The sequence below is a fragment of the Haliotis rufescens genome, unplaced genomic scaffold (assembly GCF_023055435.1).
Source record: "Haliotis rufescens isolate VD_foot unplaced genomic scaffold, xgHalRufe1.0.p SCAF_9, whole genome shotgun sequence".
Lineage (NCBI taxonomy): Eukaryota > Metazoa > Mollusca > Gastropoda > Lepetellida > Haliotidae > Haliotis > Haliotis rufescens.
Window position 1 is genome coordinate 8,757,515 of NW_025964383.1, and position 8,516 is coordinate 8,766,030.

Consider the following 8,516-nt stretch of genomic DNA (forward strand, 5'->3'; position numbering starts at 1 on the left):
GTAATTGCAGCCAGCAATATGTTTCTACATAGCATCAGTAGCTAAGACAGTCATGTACATCAGGTGTAGCGCATTGTACCATTCGGCCAGGAATACTGAGTGAGGCTGAAAACCTTTTGATATCCCCTCGTACGTAGGCTCGGTTGTTTTCTTTCTCAGTTGCGATTGTTTGCTTACGATCAATAAGGCTAAGCACCTGATATATCAAGTCGCAGCTATCATGAAATCTTGCCTGAGGCATACGTTCTCAATCCACCAAATTCTATTTCCATAATTCATGCGATCTTAATTTATTTAATCTACATCGTTAACATTTATAGTGTATCACAGTATATTCCTACATTCGATGTATTTCCATGTTATTTGGATTCTGCGTTGGGTAATGTCTTAATGTCAAATTCAGATTTTCTTTTGGATTTTGAGTACCAGTAATCACTGGCGACAATCTAGTGTTACATTACCAGTTCATATACTTGTAGGTTTTACTAGAATTGAACAACATGTAAAGTATGACTGCAGCAATATCATTTGACATCAGTCTGAATGTGCGCGCACATCACGAACCTTTGTGTACTGGAGGGCGAAGGTCAGCCGCGGGAGTCTCTGACAATTGATGCGTTCAAATTAAATTAAGTTGAAACACATTTAAATATCCCTATTAACGTGTGGTCTATGTCATGGTCTAATGCACCGTTTGAAGTTACATAATTATATACTTAAGGCGTCAATAGTTAGATATGTTTGATCATAATAGTACAAAATCGACTGGGTTTCGGATGTCCGTTGGTATGTTGTTTTACTTTCGGACAGTTTATGAAAGTATTTATGTATTTGGACAAAATCAGCAAAAGAAGTGCGCTCAAATATCTCCCGACCCACATTAACACAAAACATGTTATTTAGATATATTTGAACATTACTCACTTTGTGAACACTTCACATAGAATGTCAGAACAGTAAACTATTTAATGCTGTTTTTGAGTGCTTTTTTTGTTGATTTGTTTTTGTTGTGTTTTTTTCTGAATGTTTCAGGATGCTGTGCTCAAGTTTCTAGATGCTATGATACAGTTCCGGGCTACTTGGTTGAAGTTTCAAGATACATAGGAGGAGGTTTTAAGATGATCTTCAAGTTTCAAGGTAATAAACTGACACGTTCTCACCAAATGAACAAACAAAATATGTACACTGAATAAATGTATTCCGATGTAGCTCATTATCTTGAAAGTTCAATTTATTATCTTAATATTTCAGGATCATTGCCTTGAAACTTCAACTTAAGTGTCTCGAGGTTTCAACAAGGTAGCTTGAAATTTCAAGGAAAAGATAAGGGAGCAGATGACTCTAAAAGGGTTCCATACTTTACGATATGTGGACTCGCATGTATTCAAGGCAAGTTATGCTCCTGCACTGACTCTCGAATGTACAGCTAAACTTCGCGAAAATCATAATGTCCAATCCCTGATGTGGATTCCGGGTTAGAGTTTATCCTCTGCAGCTATGTTTGTCGTACGAGGCGACTTAATAGAGAGCTGGTCAGGCCCCGTGACTGGGTGAATAACGGTTTAACGTACCCCAACGGGGTGGATCTTTGCTCATACTATCAACCATTGAATAGTCTTGTTTACCACTCAGTTACTGACATATGGTTCTCATAGATGTGGAATATGGCTGAGTGTGAACAACAAACAAGCGTATAATAATATATAGACATCCTTAAGCATAAACACTTTGAATATATATGACACCTATCCACTGATGGTTATTTTGTAGTCAGTTAGTCGTTATTTATTAATCATTTCTGTCTACGATAGACTCCCATACTTCATACCCTCAACCTTTAAAAGTGATCTATGAATAACTGTTGAATGTGTTTCACTATTCATATTTCGAAGAATAATGAAGTAAATATGAATAAGAGGTTGTTGTTTCATATCAGCATTATCCAGGTCAATCATAACTCATACCACTTTGACTTTGAGCAATAGAAATGGCTGCCGTAACTAACATATTGCTTCTTGGGATAACCTAGTGGTTAAAGCGTCCGCACGTCACGCCGAAGGCCCGAGGTCGATTCCCCACATGGGTTCAATGTATGAAGCCCATTTCTGCTGTCCCCCGCCGTGATATTGCTGGAATAGTGCTAAAAGCGGCGTAAGGTACTCACTCACTCACTCTCGCTCACTTATGCAACTCATATTTATTTTTCCTGTATTACGTAGCTAGACACTTGCCTTCCTGTCAAACAGAAACGATGTTCACCAGGTTATGAGAACCAAAATGAGTCCCAGTTAGACATTTATGCTATAATATACCCCTTGGTACTGTCGAATAATGACGTGAGAAACAGCATCTGATTACACCCAGAAACCTCTCTCCGGGAGTATATTATGTTCCTCTCCATGAGCATATTATTTTCCATGGGCATGCCTTGCCCAGTCCTCTAAAGGCGCCATAATCAAACTAAACTCACACACCAATGAACTCATGCATTCTGCAACTATATTGTGGCGTGCTTATTGCCAGTGCTTATTACCAGTGCCTTGCAAAAATACTTCTGTTGCATGGCTTGAGGTCTTTGTCAGTGCATGATGTGGTATTTGGCGAATGAATAAAGTACAAGGAGAAAGCAGAATCGATATAAACCTATTCTGTCCAGACCAGAAGTCATTCAAAGTCCACCTGCCCTACATGACAAGTTTATAATGTTCCTTCTGACAAGGCCTCAAATAACATAACCATAATGTAAGCATCACTGCGTAAATTGCTCAATCACAAAACTTGGTGTAATTAACTTATCAAATAATGTCACATATAAGGTGACAGTATTATACATGATGAAGACGTCTTCAAAACCCAGACATGAGTACCTGACACCGTCTCATTGATCATGTCTTTGCGTCTTCTGGAAATTGTCACAACGGATGCAAAGGAGACAGAGTGGTGTCATGTTTGTCATGAACAGAAAAGCATAGATCGTCGGTCTTGGAACACATAATGAAAGGACAATGATGCCGACATGATTATAACGTTCTTGATGACCAAATCACCAGTGAGCGGACTTCCTATACTGAACAGATTGCTAATTGCCAAAAGCGTACCAGAGCTGATGATGTGCGCCAATCAGGTGATATTGAACGTCAGGTGGCAGCACGATATAACACGATCAACCAGGGTATTATTGGGATATCGGACCACTGTAACTGTTGCAGATACTGAGAGCCTAATTGTCCTAGCTTAAAAGGATTGACATCTTTTCTTCTCTCTGTTTCTGTCAATGTATTTCAAATACATACCGACTGGTTCTGTCGTTCTATCTCATCTCAGGCATGTTGTATGGATGAGAGGTTAGGGGAAACGGCAGGCCATGGCAGTACAGCAATATTTCGCTGCCTCAAAAAATCTGTTACAACCCGTGCGTTCATTTTCCTGCTGCGACGTTACTCATCTGTGAACAGTATACTGTCCTTGTCTTCTGAACCTGTCTTCACCAAGCTGAGCGTTCCTCACAGTGACGTGGAAGCACAAGTGGGCGTTTCGCTGGATGTCGGATTTTGTGCTCCCTCAGATCAACCGGTTCTAGCACTAATTGGCCTCAACCCAGGATTTGCTATAGCTGTTCTGTGGCAGTTAGGTTTTGATTCCATAGATGCACCAACCGAAAATGGTTGTCTTTTTGACGTGACGTCATACGTAATCGACCGGTTAGGATTGTCGCCGGGGGGCACGGTTGGCTCAGTCGTCTAAGGCGCCGCGATTCGCTGAGCAGAGTTGCGTCCTTTGGACACGCCAGAAACATAGGATTGTTGGTTCGAATCCCGGTTCGTCCCGATTATGTTTCTAGGTTTGTCAGCACCATACCCGTGCTCGTTGGTTTCATCGAAGTGATAAACGTCTGAGACCTGCATCACTTTGGGCTTTCCTCACACAAACTGACACGCTGTGATATAACTGGAAAAAAAGTTAAAAGCGGCGTTAAACACAACTCACTCACTATGATTGTTGCCGTGTTGTAGATAACGTCTCCAAAGAGATGATATTGTGTTTCGATGAACATAAAAATGTCTGGTAACTTCGTTTTACGCCAGACCTGTTTGTAACATTACCACGGCGCGTTGAGGTTGATTTTTAGCAAGCCGTGGCATTGCGTAAACACTATTTAAGTTAAGCAAAGTGTTTTTATGAGCACTTGAGAGCTTACCAATCATTGTGTGCAGTTCACATCGTGTATAAGAATACTGCTCCCAACAGACACGGAAACGGTCTACATGCACGTTCAAATTATGAATCACAACCTTAAAGCCAAGGTGTCTTCATATATGTGTAGGGAAAGTTGCATTATTTCATATACGAATAAATTGATTTGTATTGACCAGTTACTCTTTCCCTTAGAACATATAATTTCACGGTAGCTTTTCAGACATAACTGAGTGTGAGGTGAGTGGAGGTTAGGTCTAATTTCGAGCGCCAAACATAGTTACAAGTACCACCTTTTAATACGTTTTGCCATGCCTAAATCAATGTACATACTCACATAAGAACATACTCTTCAGCAACCCATGCTTGCCGTAAAACGCAACTATGCTTGGCGACTGACGGGATCGGACGCTCAGGCTGAATCACTGGATTATCTGATCTAGATTCGATTATTTAAAAACAGTCGTCATGTAGCCGGAATATTGGCGTTAAATAATAAACAAGCATCACAAACATTGATAAACATAATTTGTTCAAAAACCGTTGGACTAATGACCAGATTTAACTTCAGTTATTGTAATTGCAGTTGGTATAGGTCACACTCTTCATGTCATGGTTGTAAACTGCAAATTGTTGTTTATGGAAAAAAATAGACTCTGAACATTTCGGAGATCAGTTTCAATAGCTTGGTTTGTTATCAAAATTAGATATTCAGCTGGTCATTTAACTTAATTTCAATAATAACTTTGTCCAAGAATATGTACATGACTGTATATTATTATGCTTACAGTTGCATTTCTCAAGTTTAAGTTGTTAAGCTGCACGTTTGGTGTCCTGTATTCATTGATGATTTTCAGGTTGATCTGAAGTCTAAACTCACGAAGAGAAAAGCAGATGTTCATCCTTATCATCTAAACCTCGGCTATTTATTTCACATGTCGATATGTGTAACAGTAACGGTATTACAGGTGTGATATTTTTTTCATATCATTATCATATACGACCTTTTACCTGTTAGGACGATATACTCACTCATGTCACACACACACACACACACACACACACACACACACACACACACACACACACACACACACACACACACACTGACTCCGGGACGACCAGTTCTACACCTAAATTCCGAGCGCCAGGCACGGTAACAACAAGTACCATCTTATAATGTTTTTGTTAACATTGTATTTTTGAGAAATTAAACATTCTACATATAACAATCGTAAGCAAATGAAAAATATAGTGTTCATGTCATATCGTCATTTTGGAAGAAAATCATATAAAGGATATTTTCCGTAATATCTTTTTTACTACTGCTATTTGTAAGCCCAGTACAAACTGTTCTTCGTTGTACTCAACTTTTTAAATTAAACATATCCCTGTATATGTTATATTCCCGAGTGTTGAAATGATAGACGCTAATATTCTTCGTATTGACATTTATTGTTTCCTTTTATTGTTATTTAAAACCTGTGTCTACCGTCAAGTGTGCGCATTTTCACCCAAGAAGTGTCAATACGACTACTATGAGGTGAATTATGACATGTCAACTTAGTTTTTTCATTTTCAGGATATCCATAAATCGGTAATTATGCGTAGGCATTCCTTTTTTGGAAATCACAAGTGATTGTTTCATGAGGTATAGACAATAATGTACAAAAACACGGTGGTTTTCAACAACTTGTATTTCAAAGTCATGTGTAAATATATGAACGGACATCTGATTGACTCCCATTCTTTTTACATAAACTATACGTTTGTAAAAAAACGGAAAAATAGCTGTTATACTGAAGTACTGTCAGTCTGTACAGTACTTCAGTTATACAACAATATGACAGCTGAATGTGGTAGGAACGTGTAACGCCACATAGCACGTGTATGAAAATCCTCAGTTACGGGTATGGAATAGAGACACCAGTGATTATAATAGAGAAAACTATCATATTTATCCTGCAGTTTGGTTTGCATGGTGTGACTCGAGACCTTTCTATCTGGGCAATGCTGTAAGTGATGCCAATTTTCCTGTATAGTGTTGTATGCTCGAATAATAACATGTAAAGATGAATCAAATTTGGAATCTGTGTGTCGACTGTCAGATACCAGCGTGAGTGTCGGAATCTTTCATAAATCAACATTACTCTAAATATAACTGCCACGTCCAGTAGCAGTGTTTTCATTTACCTTTGCTCTTACCACAAGATCACTTAATGATCCTACACATATCAACCTACGGAATACACGATGAGACCATTATATTATTATCCATATAAAGGGCATATATTTGTTTATAATTACATGTACATTAATAGCATAATATTAAAAGGTGACTGCTCACATAATAAAACGAATATGTTTAGGGACTGCTTATCACTGAAAGTATCTTTTGTGGATTAGTTCTAGTATTTCTAGTATTTATTTTCATCTTTCGATGTCACGAAATATCTGAAGGATAATTACATAATTGATATGCCAAGAGAGTAAATTTCATATAAACAGTCACCTGAGCAATTAGATCGAAAGACATTGTCCTGACAGGCTTAAAACAAGACGAAATCCAAAGCTTATTCACCAGTGTCATTATTTGCAATGCACCCATCCGGATATTGTATCTCAATTGCGACATTTGAATCTTTGAGTCTTTGTCCTTTTCATATCATCAAACGGCAGAGTCATTTGACAATAGCTGTGCCTCCTTATGATGAGAGATCTGTTGTCAGCGTGTGACTGATCCATGAACAGAAAATCCTGTCCTTTGGTGTTTTGGATTCCAAAAGCATGTATTGATATGATATTAAATATTCAGTTACCTCTAGGATGTGGCGAGATATATATGTAAACATCGATCACCTTAATAAAAAGAGGAGGTGTTGCGTTACCTTTAGAACCTATGGTCGAATTATACAGTGCTTGTGTAGGCGATATTATCTCCTCAACTGTAAGCTTATTCCATTAACGAATCGTAACGAAAGGTAGCAACGAAACAAATATACGATGAACTTGTGGGACAAAAGAGAACAGGTTACTGTGATACTGGTCTTGGAATTTGTAAAACAAAGCGGTTTGAAATCAGAAGATATGAAATAAGTAAGCATGTCTTGTGCATGAGGGTGGGAACCACTTCTTTCTACACATAATTAAAAGTGGCTTACACTTCTAACTGCGCCACAAATTGGTTTCAGACAATTTTATGTAGTTTTTCATATCTATGAACCAAGACTTTCCAAGAGTTTAAATGATAATGTAGTGATTATGCGTCCTATCCCTGAGTGTGTGTGAACCTTGGATGTAAGATAGCATGTACGGACTTTTGGTCTGATGTGCCGTAGTTAAATATACATTGTTACGTCTCTTAGCCATGCCAGGGTTCGCATAAAATTCGTTCGAATCCCTGATATGATCTTTGGGTTACAAAGCGTGGTAAATGTCAAATGCCGCGTTAAGCTCAACTCGCTCACTCACTTATGGCAACTTGTATGTAGTAATCCTAGAATGCCCACTGTGCCTACATGAACATTTAAATGATTTGGTCAATCAAAAGCAAATCAATATCAAGAGTCATTGATTCAGAAGAGACCTGATCATTTCATTCCTCCCAGCAGAGTACGGTATTGCTGACAGAAAGTATTTAATCGAAGCTGTCACATTGGATTGATAAATTGCATTCATAGTATTGTTCTGAGAACGTGCACATTACCCATGTAACTTACCCTCCACGGCAGCTAACTAGCTAAGTTGTATGTCAAAGAGAGTAAGTAAGACGAAACTTCCTGCTTCCTTTCCCTATTATCACAGGTACTTAATAGACAATAATAGAAATGTTTTATCTTCGATCGAATGTTAGCTTAGGTGTAACTTGCTGCCGGTACATTAAAACAACATTTGTGTTTATATTGAGAATAGATGCAACTGGGATAACTGCAAGGTACAGAATTTATGGTTTGTTTCAAGTTGCATTCACCTTCAATACGCAACAGCATCTTGGAATTGAAGTGTCCAAAACGATACAAATCTTGACACTTGACTGACACTCTGAACACGATCCTTCGTGGAGTTTAAAAGTTGTCAATGTTTGTGGTGTGCAGCTGCAAGGAAATTTTATTTGATTTTGCAATTTTAATTTGTTGCCTATTTGAAATTCCCATGTCCACCCAGCATGCAAACGAGAGAGCAGGTGGGATATGTGTATCATATGGGGGAAATATGATGAATATGAATAAATATGTAATGATGTTATCGTTTACGTTTGAGTAAATCGATTAAATAATGACATTTCGTACAAAAATGAGTTTCTCAAAAAATGTATAATGTAT